This window comes from Cucurbita pepo, chromosome 16, assembly GCF_057944985.1.
Source record: "Cucurbita pepo subsp. pepo isolate OVF chromosome 16, ASM5794498v1, whole genome shotgun sequence".
Classification (NCBI taxonomy): Eukaryota; Viridiplantae; Streptophyta; class Magnoliopsida; order Cucurbitales; family Cucurbitaceae; genus Cucurbita; species Cucurbita pepo.
Window position 1 is genome coordinate 8,273,889 of NC_141813.1, and position 18,804 is coordinate 8,292,692.

Below are 18,804 nucleotides of genomic sequence, written 5' to 3' on the forward strand. Positions count from 1 at the left end.
TCAAATCCTACTTTTTGACATCTCCATATTATTGTAAGGCTAAACGCGAGCCAAAGTGGATAAAATCTACTACCGATGTGGGTGGGCTTTGGGGTCGGCGGAAGCATCATTGTTTATCAACATGTGCTTTTTAGAAGTGTCAAAACATGATTTTTGAGAATATCAGTAAGTTCTTACACACCACGTCACATGAGAATATCAGTAAGTTCTTACACACCACGTCACATGCCGATTTTGATTGAAAATATATAATAGAGAGAAGCACCAACACCTATGTAAGAAATGTTTCTTCACCTCTTTCTCACAAAGCAACCATTGTGTGGGCCAAGCGTCCTCACTGGCGCATCGCCTGGTGACTAGCTCTGATATCATTCGTAAAAGTCCAAGCACACAACTAGCAGCCATTGTCCATTTTTTCCCGTTAGGTATTGCCATCAGCCTCACAGTTTTAAAACGCGCCTATTAGAGAGAGGTTTTCGCCGTTTATTAGGATTGTTTCGTTCCTCTCTCCAACAATTAGTAGATATTATCTATTTTAATCCGTTACGTATCGTCGTCGGCCTCACAATTTTAAAATGCGTCTACTATGGAGACATTTACACACCATATATGAAATGCTGAACTCTCCTCTCAAACCAATCAAGGACCACACGATTAGTAGTCAGGATGGTCGAGTGGTCTAAGGCGCCAGACTCAAGTTTTGGTCCTCGTAAGAGGGCGTGGGTTCAAATCCCACTTCTGACATCATATATTATTGTGAGGCAAAACGCAAGACACAGTGGTTGAAACGTAACGTATCATTGTTTATCATTAAATAATAAGAACTTACTTCGACTCGCCAATGCCTTTTAAAAAGTGTCAAAACATGATTTTTGAGAATATCTGTAAGTTCGAGTTAGTTATCTTACACACCACGTCACAAACAACCGAAGTTGATTGAAAAAATACACTATTAAAGGGAAGCACCAACAACCAATGCTTCGTTCGACTTCGCTAGAAGGAGGGCTTGAACCTACGACCTTGTGGTTAACAGCCATACACTCTAACCAACTGAGCTATTCTAGCCAACAATTTGTTACAAACCAAGACCATCATTAGTTGATATTGTCTGCTCTCGTTCGTTACGTATCGCTGTCACCCTCATGGTTTTAAACTGCATCTACTAAGGAGAAGTTTTCAGACCCTTGTAAGAAATGTTTTTTCACCTCTCCAATCGATGTGGGTTCTCACAAAGCAACCATTCTGTGGGCCAAGCGTCCTCACTGGCGCATCGCCTGGTGACTAGCTCTGATATCATTCGTAAAAGTCCAAGCGCACAACTAGCATACATTGTCCATTTTTTCCCGTTAGGTATTGCCATCAGCCTCACAGTTTTAAAACGCGCCTATTAGAGAGAGGTTTTCGCCACTTATTAGGATTTTTTCGTTCCTCTCTCCAACAATAAGTAGATATTATCTATTTTAATCCGTTACGTATCGTCGTCAGCCTCACAGTTTTAAAACGCGTCTACTATGGAGACATTTACACACCATATACGGAATGCTAAACTCCCCTCTTAAACCAATCAAGGCACACATCATTAGCAGTTAGGATGGCTGAGTGGTCTAAGGTGCTAGACTCAAGTTTTGGTCCTCGTAAGAGGGCGTGGGTTCAAATCCCCCTTCTCACATTATTGTGAGGAAAAATGAGAGACAACACAGTGGAACTTGACTCGCAAATGCTTTTTAAACATGATTTTTGAGAATATCTGTGCAAGTTTTAATTAGTTATCTTACACACCAGGTCACAAACAACCAAATATATATTAATAATGGGAAGCACCAACAAACCATGCATCGTCCAACTTCGCTAGATGGAGGGCTTGAACCTCCAACCTTGTGGTTAACAGCCACACGCTCTAACCAACTGAGCTATTCCAGCCAACAATTTATTACAATCTAAGAGCATAATTAGTTGATATTGTCTGCTCTCGTTCGTTACGTATCGCTGTCACCCTCATGGTTTTAAACCGCATCTACTAAGGAGAAGTTTTCAGACCCTTGTAAGAAATGTTTTTTCACCTCTCCAATCGATGTGGGTTCTCACAAAGCAACCATTCTGTGGGCCAAGCGTCCTCACTGGCGCATCGCCTGGTGACTAGCTCTGATATCATTCGTAAAAGTCCAAGCGCACAACTAGCAGACATTGTCCATTTTTTCCCGTTAGGTATTGCCATCAGCCTCACAGTTTGAAATGCGCCTATTAGAGAGAGGTTTTCGCCGCTTATTAGGATTGTTTCGTTCCTCTCTCCAACAATTAGTGGATATTATCTATTTTAATCCGTTACATATCATCGTCAGTCTCACAGTTTTAAAACGTGTCTACTATGGAGACATTTACACACCATATACGGAATGCTGAACTCCCCTCTCAAACCAATCAAGGCACAGACCATTAGTAGTCAGGATGGCCGAGTGGTCTACGGCGCCAGACTCAAGTTTTGTTCCTCGTAATAGTGGTTGAAACGTATCATTGTTTATCATTAAATAATAAGAACTTCCTACTTCCTACGGTGAAATAATAAGAACTTACGTATTTATTGAATAATAAGAACTTCCTACTTCCTACGTTGAAATAATAAGAACTTCCTACTTCCTACGTTGAAATAATAAGAACTTCCTACTTCCTACGTTGAAATAATAAGAACTTCCTACTGTTGAGTTATGGAGTCTGCTCCCTGTATTTATAGCTTGGTCAATAGCTATATCCGGTAAAGCTATATATGGTACATAGCTATATATAGTAGATGGTTAAATCTGGTAAAGCTATATTTAGTAGACTGAACCATATATATATCCCGTCTAGTAAAGCTTTGAAATGTACTTTTCTATTCTCTGTACTCTCTTGTTGTACATGCCTGAAGTCATCAATAAAAAATCCTTTTAGCCAGAGTTCTCCTTGCAATTCTCTCTATCCTTCTCTTTGTGATCATCTAGATCGAGGGTGTGCGTTGTTGTGCGATCCTAACAACTGGTATCAGAGCAAGGCAAAGTTCACCACGATCTGTGAAGATGGAAAGTTCAAAGATTGGAATTGAGAAGTTCGATGGATCCGATTTCGGTTTCTGGAAGATGCAGATTGAAGATTATCTGTACCAGAAAGATCTTCACGAACCTCTGTTTGGGGTGAAGCCGGATACCATGACCACGAAACAGTGGAAGCTCAAGGATCGACAAGCCTTAGGGATGATCCGGTTGACGCTATCCAGAAACGTGGCGTTTAACATCATCAAGGAGAAGACAACGTCAGATCTGATGAAGGCGCTGTCAAATATGTATGAAAAACCGTCGGCTATGAACAAGGTGTATTTGATGCTTAGATTGTTCAATCTACAGATGTCTGAAGGTGGACGTGTTGCGGATCATATAAATGAATTCAATATGATCATAAGTCAACTGGGTTCGGTGGAAATTAATTTTGAAGATGAAATTAAAGCGTTGATTTTGATGTCATCCTTACCCGAGTCATGGGATACTGTTGTTGCCGCAATCAGCAGTTCCCGAGGATCTGATAAGCTGAAGTTTGATGAAATTCGAGATGTAGTTCTCAGCGAAAGTATTCGCAAACGGGAAACTAGAGATTCATCAGGCAATGCTCTCAGTGTTGATCGAAGGGGAAGAAGCAAATCAAAGAGCTCAAACAAACATGGGCGTTCAAAATCAAAGAACCGGGGAAAATCTCCAAACAAACCCAACGTAACGTGTTGGAGCTGGGGGGAAAAGGACACTTTCGGACAGATTGTACAAAGCTAAAGAAGAAGCAGAATCATAAATCTGAAGATGATGATGATTCTATATACACAACAGAAGATGCTGAGGACGTTTTAATCCTTAGTGTGGATAGCCCAGCTGAATCCTGGATTTTGGATTCAGGTGCATCGTTCCATTCGTCTCCAAGTAAGGAATTGTTTCGAAATTTCAAATCAGGAAATTTCGGGAAGATGTATCTTGCCAACAATAAAACCTTGGAGATTGAAGGAAAGGGAGATGTCTCCATACAAACTCCAGCAGGAAATCAATGGACATTACAAGATGTCAGATACATTCCTGGTCTCAAGAAGAACCTGATCTCTATTGGTCAGTTGGATAGCACAGGCTATGCAGCAGAGTTTGGAAAGAGTTCCTGGAAGATTGTGAAGGGCGCCATGGTTGTTGCGCGTGGCACAAAATCCGGAACCTTATACACTACTGCAGAGTGTATAAACATGACTGCTGTTGCTGAGAGTGCTTCCAATTCAAGTCTATGGCACAATAGACTTGGACATATGAGCGTCAAAGGAATGAAGATGCTAACTGCGAAAGGAGCTTTAGAAGGCTTAAAATCTGTTGATATGGGTCTTTGTGAGAGCTGCGTTATGGGCAAACAGAAACGAGTTAGTTTCACAATGGCTGCCAGAGAACCGAAGAAAGTGCGGTTGGAAATGGTCCATACAGACGTCTGGGGACCATCTCCAGTTTCATCACTTGGTGGACCAAGGTACTACCTCACCTTCATCGATGACTTCAGCAGGAAGGTATGGGTTTACTTTCTGAAACACAAGTCAGATGTGTTTACCACCTTCAAGAAGTGGAAAGCTGAAGTTGAAAATCAGACCGGCTTGAAGATCAAATGCCTGAGGTCTGACAATGGAGGAGAGTACAACAAATCAGAGTTTATAACATTTTGTGCAGCTGAGGGAATTAGATTAATAAGAACAATTCCCGGTAAGGCAAGACAAAATGGTATTGCAGAAAGGATGAACAGAACCTTGAATGAGCGAGCAAGAAGCATGAGGATTCATTCTGGATTGCCAAAGACATTCTGGGCTGATGCTGTGAACACAGCAGCATATTTGATTAATAGAGGGCCGTCAGTACCCTTGAAGTTCAAATTGCCCAAAGAAGTATGGACAGGAAAAGAACTCAAGTACTCTCACTTGAGAACCTTTGGCTGTACTGCATATGTTTATGTTGATCCAGAGAAGAGAGATAAGCTTGATGCTAAGGCTGTGAAATGCTACTTCATAGGCTATGGCTCTGACATGTTCGGGTATAGGTTTTGGGATGAGAAAAATATGAAGATCCTAAGACACTGTGATGTGACCTTTGATGAAAATGTCATGTACAAGGACAGAGAGAAGATAAACTCTGAGACTACGAAGCAAGTGGGAGTTGAATTTGAGTGGCAAGAAAATTCACACAGTGATGGTATAACAGAAGCTCAAGAAACTCCTGATCCTATTGCTGAAGAACCAGACGTGGCTGATCCTATTGCTGAAGAACAAGACGTGGAGCAAGTTGCACCTGAACAGGTGTTGAGAAGATCATCCAGAACTACCAGAGCATCAGACAGATATTCAACCTCATTACACTATCTGTTGCTGACTGACGAAGGAGAACCAGAGTTCTTTGATGAGGCCCTACAAGTGGAAGATTCAACTAAGTGGGAGCAAGCCATGGATGATGAGATGAGCTCACTTGAAAGGAATAATACGTGGGTGCTGACTGAGCTGCCTACAGGAAAGAGAGCTCTGTTGAACAAATGGGTGTTCAAAATCAAGGTTGAACCAGATGGCAGAAGGAGGTTTAAGGCTCGGTTAGTAGTTAAAGGATATTCACAAAGAAAAGGCATTGATTATGCTGAGATCTTTTCTCCAGTTGTGAAATTAACTACTATCCGAATTCTACTGAGTATTGTTGCATCGGAGAATTTGCACCTTGAGCAAATGGATGTAAAAACGGCATTTTTACATGGAGATCTAGATGAGGAGATCTATATGCAACAACCCGAAGGATTTGCAGCTCCAAGCAAGGAGCACATGGTGTGTAAGCTCAATAAGAGCTTGTATGGACTGAAACGAGCACCGAGACAATGGTACAAGAAGTTTGACTCCTTCATGAGCAAGAGTGGTTTCCACAGAAGTGAAAAGGATCAGTGTTGCTACCTCAAGAAATACACTGATTCTTATGTGTTTCTACTCCTGTATGTGGATGATATACTAATTGCTGGATCAAGTATGAGGGAGATAAACCACCTGAAGGCAAGCTTGTCTTCAGTATTTGAGATGAAAGATTTAGGTGCAGCGAAGCAGATCCTTGGGATGAGGATTTCTCGAGATAGAACTGCTGGCACATTAAATCTATCCCAAGAGCAGTACATTGAGAAGGTGTTGTCCAAATTCAAGATGAATAACGCTAAACCCAGGACTACCCCCTTGGCAAATCATATTAAATTGTCAAAGGGGCAATCTCCCAAGACAGTTGAGGAACGTGAGCACATGGCATCAGTTCCGTACGCTTCTGCAGTTGGGAGTTTGATGTATGCTATGGTCTGCACTAGACCTGACATAACACATGCAGTGGGAGTTGTTAGCAAGTACATGACAAATCCAAGGAAGGAACATTGGGAAGCTGTGAAATGGCTTCTGAGATATCTGAGAGGTACATCCAATACTACACTTTGTTATGGCAATGGAAAAGTAGTTCTGCAAGGTTTTGTGGATGCTGATCTGAGTGGAGATGTAGACTCCAGCAAGAGCACATCTGGGTATATCTACACGATAGATGGAACAGCAATGAGTTGGATGTCCAAGCTTCAGAAATGCGTTGCTCTTTCATCTACTGAAGCTGAGTACGTGGCCATAGCTGAAGCTGGAAAGGAGATGATATGGATGACAGACTATCTAGAAGAATTAGGCCGGAAGCAATGCAAGAAGATCCTTTATACAGATAGTCAGAGTGTCATACAGTTGGTGAAAAACCCAGTCTATCATTCAAGGACAAAACACATTAGAAGACGGTACCATTTCACTCGCAGGTTAGTGGAAGAAGGCGATATGTGTTTGGAGAAGATAGAGGGTGCAAAGAATCCAGCAGACATGTTGACAAAATGTGTTGTTGGAAAATTAAAGCTATGCAAAGCCCTAATTGGTATGGTGTAGGATCAGTCTCCAAGTGGGAGAATTGTTGAGTTATGGAGTCTGCTCCCTGTATTTATAGCTTGGTCAATAGCTATATCCGGTAAAGCTATATATGGTACATAGCTATATATAGTAGATGGTTAAATCTGGTAAAGCTATATTTAGTAGACTGAACCATATATATATCCCGTCTAGTAAAGCTTTGAAATGTACTTTTCTATTCTCTGTACTCTCTTGTTGTACATGCCTGAAGTCATCAATAAAAAATCCTTTTAGCCAGAGTTCTCCTTGCAATTCTCTCTATCCTTCTCTTTGTGATCATCTTGATCGAGGGTGTGCGTTGTTGTGCGATCCTAACACCTACTTCCTACGTTGGTGGATTTAACTTGACTCGCCAATGACGCTTTTTAAAAAGTGTCAAAACATGATATTTGAGAATATTTGTAAGTTCGAGACAAACAACTGAAGTTGATTGAAAATATATATTAAAGGGAAGCACCAACACCCATGCTTCGTTCGAATGGAGGGCTTGAATAATATAACAATTTATATACTCAAGGAACCCTAAACATGCATACTATACATTATAACACTTATAACATACTTGGAATGCATGAAACATGCTTAGCCTGTGGTGGGATTTTAAATCTATATGACATACTTTATGCATATACATTTTCTATTTAATTAAAACATACATTCATAATGCATAATTAATTAAACACACTAAAGTTGGTTGGTTTTGGCATTTTAAAGCAAGCAATTAACTAAATTATTACACTAATAATTAAAAATAACTTGAGCCGCTCCCGAGGATCACGAACTGGGCGAACCAACCCTTAAAAACGTTGAATCGGACCCCAACGGCAGAAAAAACACCCGAAGCGCCTCTTCCATCTTCTTCGGTTCAGCTTGCTATCTCTTCCATTTTCGATCAATTACAACCTAAAATGGACTCTAATGACTCCATAAAAATTACAGACCTTTCTTCATTCATTAAAGCCCATACACATTAGGCTTATTACAATAATTATATCAAATGGAAGCATAAAAAAAATGCCAAAACCAAAATCATCCACTTTAGCAACCACAAATTTCATTCATAAAATGGTACCCACCATGATCAAATTAATGTAAATAAAGTGCCTAAAACTTGCTCTGATACCAATTGATGGTGTTAATATAACACATGCGGAAGCAATTTGGATCTTAGGCACTTTTAGATATCAATTATAGTAAATAACTAGCATGTTCATAAGTATTAAAACTTAATGAGTTTGAATACTAACCTTTTGTAGTTCAAACTTCTTTTTCCTCACGAACCGGTTTCAAACCACCACTAGTGTCTTCTCCAATATCCTCCAGCCTTAGAACGGGATTGTGGAATCCGGTGAGTGACTAAACTTGGGAGGGATTTTGTATATGTGAAGAGAGTGTTTGTGAGAGGTTTTTCTCAAGGTTTTTCACCAAGAAGAAGAAGACCTTCCATGTACCATGATCACTCTATTTAAAGAGTCATGTTTGCATGTTCATGGAAATTTGAGATCACCAAATTTTGACACTTAAAATTCCACTCAAATGTTTGGGATTATGTGGCAAGCATGCATGTTTGAGTTAACCCAATTTTGACACTCAAAATTCCACTCAAACTTATGGGGTTTATTTGGCAAGCATGCAAGTTTGGTTAAACCAAATTTTGACACCTTAAAATTCCACTAACATGGATTTTTTTCCATTAAATGAAGTCAACATTTTGACTTTCTTCATTTTAATTCAACAATTATTTTGAATAATGAATTTCAAATTAAAGTAACATTAAATGATTAATTAAACTATTTAATTAATATTTAATATTAATTCAAATGCCAATCCCAATCAATTCCGATACATAATTGATTAAGATATTTAAATCTTATTTAAATATCTTAGATTCTCTCCTTTTGTTTAATTCTTAAATAAAACAAAAATGCGGTTAAATATATTATATATATGTAGCGCATATTCCTTAATTTGAATTCGAACACTTCGAACTCACTCGTCACACTGTTCTATGGTTTAGTCTGATATGAGCTAGCAGAGGGACCTAATGGACCTATAGATCATGGGCTCCAACGATCCAAGATTAACCGGCTAAACTCATTAACCTTGTTAACCAACATTCGTTAACTACTAGGACACTCCACTATAGCCTAGTAGTTGCACTCCCCTCACTATATATATATATTTCTGTCCATTTGATATAACCATGATTAGTAAGTCGATCCTTCATAGGTTGTTCATAACTAGAGCTGGGTCAATTTACCGTTTTACCCCTAAAGTTACTTCTTGTTCCTTATGTCTCACTAATTCTCTAATGAACAATTGGTTTATGGTCCAACCCGTAAACCGAATCCCTCTCAGGCCAATGAGAGGGTGGGGCCCCTTGTTCAAGACCTGGAGTCAGCGCTTAAGGGAACTATCTTTCTTCTATCCCTAAAAGTGGGTAGGAGCGAATTCCATCTTGCACCCCACGTCCCCAGCCATTCACCCAGTCTTACCCCTGAAATGGGAGGCCTATTGAGTCGGCGAACTAGAGCCACTCTCACCCATGCAAATCTAAGGATAATTTCGAATAAACAGGAGTTCATGGTTAGCTCAGGATTAAAACCGAGTTACCTAGGTTATCCAATGAAAAGAAAATCAGTCCCAACAGTAAACGACATTATAAAGTGAGAGTGGTTTTCTTCATGGTCCGATCTTATGCAATACTCATTGCATAGGATGCCCCCACTCACATGTATCCACATGTACAATTTAGTGATCACATTGTTTATATCATATACAAAAGTGGGCCGCATCCATAGTGTCCCCAGAATAAGGTACTCAGCCTTATCCTTATACTATAGATCATTTTGACTATATACTTGAACTTGATCCACTCTTATGTCTCTACATATAGTTCAAGTAATCATACTATAGCCAGAGTGTTCTTAGTTTATTGGATTTAGATTAATGATCGTACAATCACTTTATTCCATAACAATCTTTACTGAATAAACACAATAATAACTTTATTGAAAATAGAATATGTTTTTGTTTACAAACTATGAGTTTTAGGACATAAAACCCAACAAACTCCCACTTGGACTAAAACTCTAGTGGGGTTTTATAACGTTGAGTAGAGAGAAATACAATAAACTAGGGCATCACATACTCATGCCATTTCTCCCACTTGCCCTAGATTACATAACTCGTAGTCCTAGACTCACTAGGTGCCCTTCAAACACTTTAGTCGTGAGGGGCTTTGTAAATGGATCAGCAATGTTGTGCTCTGAAGCTATCTGTGTGACGATCACATCTCCTCGTTGCAAATTCTCCCTTATGAGATGATATTTGCCCTCAATATGTTTTCCTCGCTTATGGCTTCTTGGTTATTTTTAATTTGCAACTGCTCCACTGTTATCACAATAAAGAGTGACGGGAAGATGCATATTTAGAACGACTTCCAAATCAGTTAAAAACTTCCTAATCCATACAGATTCTTTCGTTGCTTCACAAGCAGCAACATACTCAGCCTCCATGGTGGAATCAGCAATGCAACCTTGCTTTATGCTTCTCCATATTATTGCACCTCCGTTCAGAGTGAAGACAGATCCTGATGTCGATTTCCTCGAATCTACATCGGTCTGAAAATCTGAGTCAGTGTACCCTGTAAGGATCAGATCCTTAGCATAATACATTAGCATATAGTCCCTCGTTCTCCTAAGATACTTGAGGATATTCTTAACGGCAGTCCAATGAGCACGTCCCGAATTGGACTGATATCTGCTGACAATTCCCACAGCATAGCATATGTCGGGTCGGGTACATAGTATGGCATACATCAGACTGCCGACCGCTGATGCATAGGGAATGTGTCTCATATCCTCAACTTCTTGAGGTGTCTTAGGACTTTGTTCCTTCGACAAATGAACTCCATGCCTGAAAGGTAATAATCCTTTCTTGGAGTCCTGCATCTTATATCGAATCAACATTTTGTCGATGTACGATGCCTGAGACAATGCTAGTGTTTTGTTCTTGCGATTTCGAACAATTTGGATTCCAAGAACAAATTGAGCCTCTCCCAAATCTTTCATTTGGAATTGTGTCGCTAGCCAATGCTTAATGTCAGTCAGAAATCCCACATCATTTCCAATGAGTAGGATATCGTCAACGTACAACACCAGGAAAGCTACTGTAGAGTTGACTATCCTTTTATAAAAACAAGGTTCGTCAACATTCTGTTTAAAGCCATAAGATTTGATCGCAGTATCAAACTTTATATTCCAGGATCGAGATGCTTGCTTCAACCCATAAATGGATCTTTTAAGCTTGCAAACCCTTTGCTCGTGATCCTGTTCAATGAACCCCTCTGGTTGAGCCATATAGATACTCTCTTCAAGATTGCCGTTTAGAAAGGCTGTCTTAACATCCATTTTCCAAATTTCATAATCACAAAATGTGGCAATAGACAAGAGTATTCTAATCGATTTAAGCATAGCAACAGGAGAGAAGGTTTCTTGATAGTCCACCCCCTCTCTTTGGGTATAACCCTTTGCTACTAGTCGAGCTTTAAAGGTCTGTACCTTACCGGTTTGGTCTCGTTTCCTCTTATAGATCCATTTGCAACCAATAGGTTTTACCCCATCTGGTTGATCTACAAGTTCCCAGACTGTATTGAAGTACATTGACTCCATTTCAAGATTCATGGCTTTAATCCACTGATCTTTATCTTCAGCATTCATTGCCTGTTTATAGGTCAATGGATCCTCAATGCCATCATCAGGTATGATGACTTGAGTTTCTGTCAAACCCAAGTAACGATCGGGTTGAGTTATAACCCTCCCACTACGTCGAGGCATTCTCAACTCTTGAGAAGGATGTGATTGACCAGAAGTATCAGCTTCATCAACAACTCTTGTTGAAGGACCAGCTTGATCAACAACTCTTGTTGTTTTATCAGTAGCTTCTTTAGAAATCTCACTTAATACTAGTTTGCTATGAGGTTGATGATTTCTTACGTGGTCTTCCTCTAAGAATGTAGCGTTTGTTGATAAAAACACTCTATTTTCTTGAGGGTCATAAAACAAACCACCTTTCGTCTCTTTGGGGTATTCTACGAATAGACATAATTTTGAACGACGTTCTAATTTATTGGGGTTTTGCAACAACACATGTGCTGGACATCCCCTCTCAAACCAATCAAGGCAAATATCATTAGCAGTCAAGATGGTCGAGTGGTATAAGGCGCCAGACTCAAGTTTTGGTCCTCGTAAGAGGGCATGGGTTCAAATCCCACTTCTGACATCTCATATTATTGTGAGAAAAAACGCAGGACACAGTGGATAAATTGTTTATCATCATGGGTTCAAATCCCACTTCTGACACTTCTGACATCTCATATTATTGTGAGAAAAAACGCAGGACACAGTGGATAAATTGTTTATCATCAGATACTTTTTAAAAAGTCAATATAACTAAACACACCACGTCACAAACAACTGAGCTAGGAAGCACCAACCTTGTGGTTAACAGCCACACGCTCTAACCAACTGAGCTATTCCAGCCAACAATTTATTACAATCCAAGAGCATAATTAGTTGATATTGTCTGCTCTCGTTCGTTACGTATCGCTGTCACCCTCATGGTTTTAAACCGCATCTACTAAGGAGAAGTTTTCAGACCCTTGTAAGAAATGTTTCTTCACCTCTCCAATCGATGTGGGTTCTCACAAACAACCATTCTGTGGGCCAAGCGTCCTCACTGGCGCATCGCTTGGTGACTAGCTCTGATATCATTCGTAAAAGTCCAAGCGCACAACTAGTAGACATTTTCCATTTTTTCCCGTTAGGTATTGCCATCAGCCTCACAGTTTTAAAAGCGCCTATTAGAGAGAGGTTTTCGCCGCTTATTAGGATTGTTTCGTTCCTCTCTCCAACAATTAGTGGATATTATCTATTTTAATCCGTTACATATCGTCGTCAGTCTCACAGTTTTAAAACGTGTCTATTATGGAGATATTTACACACCCATATACGGAATGCTAAACTCCCCAATCAAACCAATTCGGGAACACACCAATAGCAGTCAGGATGGCCGAGTGGTCTAAGGCGCCAGACTCAAGTTCTGGTCCTCGTAAGAGGGCGTGGGTTCAAATCCCACTTTTGACATCTCATATTATTGTGAGGCAAAACGCGAGACACACTGGATAGAATCTACTAGTGGTTGAAAACGTATCATTGTTATTCATTATATAATAAGAACTTCGCCAATGCTTTTTAGAACTTCCTACTTCCTACCATGGTGGATTTAACTTGACTCGCCAATGATTTTTAAAAAGTGTCAAAACATGAGTTTTAAGAATATATCTATCTGTAAGTTCAAGTTAGTTATCTTACACACCACGTCACAAACAACCGAAGTTGATTGAAGATATATATTAAAGGGAAGCTCCAACACCCATGCTTCGTCCGACTTCGTTAGAAGGAGGGTTTGAACGTCCGACCTTGTGGTTAACAGCCACACGCTCTAACCAACTGAGCTATTCCAGCCAACAATTTGTTACAATCCAAGAGCATAATTAGTTGATATTGTCTGCTCTCGTTCGTTACGTATCGCTGTCACCCTCATGGTTTTAAATCGCATCTACTAAGGAGAAGTTTTCAGACCCTTGTAAGAAATGTTTCTTCACCTCTCCAATCGATGTGGGTTCTCACAAAGCAACCATTCTGTGGGCCAAGCGTCCTCACTGGCGCATCGCCTGGTGACTAGCAATTATATCATTCGTAAAAGTCCAAGCGCACAACTAGCAGACATTGTCCATTTTTTTCCCGTTAGGTATTGCCATCAGCCTCACAGTTTTAAAACGCACCTATTAGAGAGAGGTTTTCACTGCTTATTAGGAATGTTTCGTTCCTCTCTCCAACAATTAGTAGATATTATCTATTTTAATCCGTTACGTATAGTCGTCAGCCTCACAATTTTAAAACGCGTCTACTATGGAGACATTTAGACACCATATACGGAATGCTGAACTCCTCTCTCAAACAAATCAAGGCATACACCATTAGTAGTCAGGATGGTCGAGTGGTCTAAGGCGTTAGACTCAAGTTTTGGTCCTCGTAGGAGGGTGTGGGTTCAAATCCCCATTTTGACATCTCATATTATTGTGAGGCAAAATGCGAGACACAGATAAAATCTACTAGTGGTTGAAAAACGTATCATTGTGTTTCCTACCATGGTGGATATAACTTGACTCGCCAATGCTTTTTTAAAAAGTGTCAAAACATGATTTTTGAGAATATCTCTAATCGAGTTAGTTGTCTTACACACAACGTCACAAACAACCGAAGTTGATTGAAACGATTATAGTTGTTGGATGTGGTGTACATTCTCAAAGAAGAAGGAAAATCTATGTTCAAGAAATTCAAAAGATTCGTTGAAAATGGGTATGATCAGAAGTTGAAAACCTTTGGCACTAATCGAGATGGCGAGTTCTTATCCCAAAACTTCTCAAATGGAGGAAGGTATCAAACGTCAACTCACTGCTCTGTACACTCTACAACAAGATGGTGTAGTCTACCAAAGAAATCGCATCATAATGAACACTACAAGAAGCTTACTCAAGAGCATGCAAGTCCTAGCGATTTTCTGGGGCAAGGCGATACGACATGCGGTTTATCTTATAAATCGTTTACTGATAGAGGCGCTAGAAGCTTGCATCTCCTACGAAGTATGGTTTGACAAGACACCCCACTTTGAGTACCTAAGATTCTTTGGTTGTACAACATATGTTAAGACTGCAAAACCATATATAACAAGGCTTGATAATAGAAGCCAAAAGATGGTGTACTTTGGCGTAGAGGATGGAACCAAGGCACACAGATTATATGATCCGCAACATTAAGAAATTAATGTAAGTAGGGATGTCGTATTCAAAGAAGATAAGAAGTGGGATTGGTGCAGCGTTGGCGATAACAAGCAGACTGTTATAGAGTTCATTACTCTAGAAGAAGAGGGAGATTGTAGAAATTGAACGCAACTCTAATGCCAACTAATGCTGCCTGATACCAATTTGTTAGAATTGAAATCGCCCTGATACCAATTTGATGAAGTAAGCTAAAGTTGCTCCGATACCAACCTCGAAATAAAACGCTCGCTCTGAATCTAACTCGTTTAGATAATTCTCACGAAACTTTAAGAAAGAAGGTGTCGCAGGGGGAGACAGAGACAAGGAGACAAAGAAATTCTCAAGAGGTTATTACACACTAATTCAGACAGTAAATATTTTTCTTCTCTTTCTTGTTGTTATTTCTCTCTGCACTATTACTTTGAACACATGAGGCTTTTTTATAGCATTTCCTGAGGCAAATTTGGCTTTAACTACCCACGATTTTTTTTTTCACCCATTTACTTTCCCTTCGGTAAATTTCTCCCCTATTTGCTCTCCCTCCCTAGGATAATTATGCCCTCGTAATTAAATCGTTTAGATTGAATTAAAAAAAGCAAAAAAACAAAAAAAAACATTTAAGTTTATCTTCCAACAGAGATGCAACAGACTTAGAAAATGCCCCTAAAGCAACACCAACAAATCCATACATGTCATCATCGATGACATGTGCTGTCTTTTGACTGAGCAGCTCACCGCGGGTGAGAACAGGAAGAAAATAACCGAAAGTGCAAGAGAGCAAAAACCTTGGATTTTGTTGTTGCTAAAAACTAGTACATTTGTTCCTTGTTTGATTGCAATATTTAAATAACAAACCTAGACTAAAAATGGCAAAAGTGGCCAAATGAATTTGCACCACTCTACCCTCTAAAAATGGCTGGAGTGGCCAATTGAATTTTTGCCACGAGGGCAACTTCTTTGCACAGGCTTTATTTAACAATTTTCTTCTAAAACCTATGGTATATCTACCTTATTGATTGAACTCCGATCTTTGAGCGTAGTTCCTCAAATTTCACTCGCATCAGATAGTTGGTGAAGATGTCTCCAAGCTGTTCCTTTGTTTGAATGTCAATCTTGATAAGTCCCCGATCTGCACACTCCCAAATGTAATGGAATCTGATCTCTATGTGCTTGCTCCAGTTGTGCAAAACTGGATTTTTAATCAAGGAGATTGTATCCTTGTTGTCCATGTATAGTATTGGTGGATTGCCTTCTTTTTCGATCAGCTCCTCCAACAGCCGCGCAAGCCAGACCCCCTATGTGGCCGCCATCGTAGCGGCAATGTACTTTTCTTTGCAAGAAGACAAAGCAACTACCTTCTGTTTAATTGATTGCCAGCAGATCACGCCACCTGAGAGGAAGTAAATCATCCCATGGTTGCTCTTATGATCATCAACGTCACCAGCCATGTCACTATCACTATAGCCGACCAGCTTAAGCTTCTCTCTTCCTCTCCCAGTATCTCACACCCTAGCCTCTAGTTCTGGCCACATAGCGCAAGATGTGCTTGACAGCTACAAGATCCTCCTTCGTTGATGCTTTCATAAACTTACTCACATATCCAATGGAATAGGCAAGGTTAGGGCATGTGTTTACCAGATAGCGCAGACTCCCGACGATGCTGCGATAATTGGTGGTGTCACCGCCAGCGTAGTGCCGACTCTCCTTAGTTGGAGACGGGGCTCCATTGGCATCCTTGTAAGATTACTGTTTACCAGCCCAACTATGTCTAGTAGCTTCTTCGCATATGCACCTTGACAGATGGTGATGCCGGTAGTACTCTACTGCACTTCGATGCCGAGGTAGTAGCTAAGCACACCAAGGTCGCTCATCTTGAAGGTCTTTAACATCTCCCTCTTGAATCTTCTAAGAACTTCCATGTCGCCTCAAGTGATTATGAGATCATCGACTTACACTCCCATGATCAACCGCTTCTTGCCGTGGTCGCACGTCTACATCCCATGCTAAGAGGCTCAACGCTTGAACTTGAGCGACAACAGGATACTATCGAGCTTCTTGTTCCAGGCTCGTGGTGCTTGTCGAAGCTAGTAGAGCACCTTGTGCAGGTGCAGTACCTTGCCGGGGTGTCATTATCGATGAAGCCAGGTGGTTGTCAGACGTAGATGATCTCCTTCAGCTCTCCGTTGAGGAAAGCGAACTTCACGTCCAAGTGGTGGACTTCCTAGGAGTGATGTCCGCGATCACCAACAACAGGCGGACAGATTCCAACCCTACCACCGGCGCGAACACCTCTTCGAAGTCCACCCCTTGCTTCTGGACGTAGCCCTTTGCCACGAGACGGGCCTTGTGCTTTACAACTTCTCCCTCTTCGTGACGCTTCAGCTTGAACACCCATTTGAGCCCTATGGCTCGATGTAATGGCGGCATATCCTCCAGACTCCACGTCTTGTTGTCAATGACAGACATCATCTCTTCCTACATTGCCTTCAGCTAGCACAAGTTCTTCTCTTGTTTGGGGAAAGATTTCGTTTCATCCGCGCTGATGGCATGCAATTCGACACCTCTTCTTCGAGCTCGTGCGCCGCCAGTCCCAGTGGTTCACCTTCTCCTAATAGGTCTTCAATATTTCGGTGCCTGGCTGTCAGACCATCATCGTGATCGGCATCCATAAATAACTAGAGCAACTAGTCACAATGTCCATTCCTCCATTATAGCACAACCGAAAGCAATAACTTCAAAATGCATCATAAATTCTCACCCTAGGGTTATTTCGATAATTTTTTTAATATACATAACAATCATCCAGATTGCCTTTGGAGCTACCACACGTGCCTAAATGAGTCTTACGCACAATTACGCGTGCTTTGTGGCACAATCGCACTCTTACGACAGTGGGATAGCGATTGTGCAACACTTGTTCTAGCCCAGAAAATAAGTCGGTCGTGTTAAATTCAAACTTTCCAAACAATATTGGTGTATGCTCGCGACACGGGTCATGTTTAAATTTTTTTTTTTAGAAAACAGGAGCAAATAAATGCGTTGAAAACAATTTTAAAGAAATCAATGTTATAAGCTAAAAGCGAGTAGGCAACAACAACAACTTTGATAGCATATAACCCATGTACGAAGAATTGACACCTATTCAAATTCTCCTATAGTACATTCTGGGGTGTTTTAGCCCTACAGGTGTAGATATAATTTTGGTGACCGGTCATACACCCCGTATTGACACAACGATAATAGTAAAGCCCTATCTAACTTGAAAAAATTAAAAAAAAAAAAAAAAGGTTTGGAACAGGCATACGCCCATGAACAAAAAGTCCTAGACAAGCATGACCAGGATATCGGACATGCGCCCATAGGCAACACGTCTTGAAAAAGTATGACCGTGACATCCTCCCTCAATTGGTTGACATCTTTGACAATCGACTCTTAACAAACTCAGTGTTGTAGGATGAGGTTGACTTCAAGTCCATGGATGCGCTTCCCACTGATCTTAGTATTAACGATTCTCTTCCAATATGATAGGAACTATTGAAACCCACTTCTTGATTTGTTGACTCTTCGCGTGTTCTTAGTTGGTGTATGTTCTACTTTCTTAGCATGAAAATTTTTCGTCTTTGCGTGAGGTCGCACCACCTCCTTGTGCTTGATGTCTTTTTGGTCGAGATAGTAACATTTCAAGTTACTAATGTGGACAAAAGGGCTAGTCTGCATCTATGGGAGTAGTTGAATCCTATATTATACCTTCTCAACCTTGTGGATAACTTCGACTAGTCCATAGTATTTTCGCACCAGTCTTTGGTTCTTGTTGCTTTGAACTCAGAGTTGGTTCTTTGTAACTGTACTAGTCAAGACGTGTTTAATAAGGATTTTGGTATTAATTATTGAGTCTTTGTAACTCCTGAAGTCATTTTTTGACCTTATTTAAGGCATTTGA

At 40.4% G+C, this 18,804-nt stretch overlaps 6 non-coding genes across 6 annotated transcripts; 3 read left to right on the plus strand and 3 right to left on the minus strand.

The window, feature by feature from the left end:
* Positions 1–660: 660 nt before the first annotated feature.
* On the plus strand, positions 661–744 carry TRNAL-CAA (transfer RNA leucine (anticodon CAA)). The gene has a single exon. It is a non-coding gene; the product is annotated as a tRNA-Leu (tRNA).
* A 247-nt stretch (positions 745–991) lies between these two features.
* TRNAN-GUU (transfer RNA asparagine (anticodon GUU)) lies at positions 992–1,065 on the minus strand. Its single transcript has one exon. It is a non-coding gene; the product is annotated as a tRNA-Asn (tRNA).
* A 781-nt stretch (positions 1,066–1,846) lies between these two features.
* TRNAN-GUU (transfer RNA asparagine (anticodon GUU)) lies at positions 1,847–1,920 on the minus strand. The gene has a single exon. It is a non-coding gene; the product is annotated as a tRNA-Asn (tRNA).
* A 10,258-nt stretch (positions 1,921–12,178) lies between these two features.
* On the plus strand, positions 12,179–12,262 carry TRNAL-CAA (transfer RNA leucine (anticodon CAA)). The gene has a single exon. It is a non-coding gene; the product is annotated as a tRNA-Leu (tRNA).
* A 779-nt stretch (positions 12,263–13,041) lies between these two features.
* Positions 13,042–13,125, plus strand: TRNAL-CAA (transfer RNA leucine (anticodon CAA)). Its single transcript has one exon. It is a non-coding gene; the product is annotated as a tRNA-Leu (tRNA).
* Positions 13,126–13,432: 307 nt separating this feature from the next.
* On the minus strand, positions 13,433–13,506 carry TRNAN-GUU (transfer RNA asparagine (anticodon GUU)). The gene has a single exon. It is a non-coding gene; the product is annotated as a tRNA-Asn (tRNA).
* Positions 13,507–18,804: the final 5,298 nt, after the last annotated feature.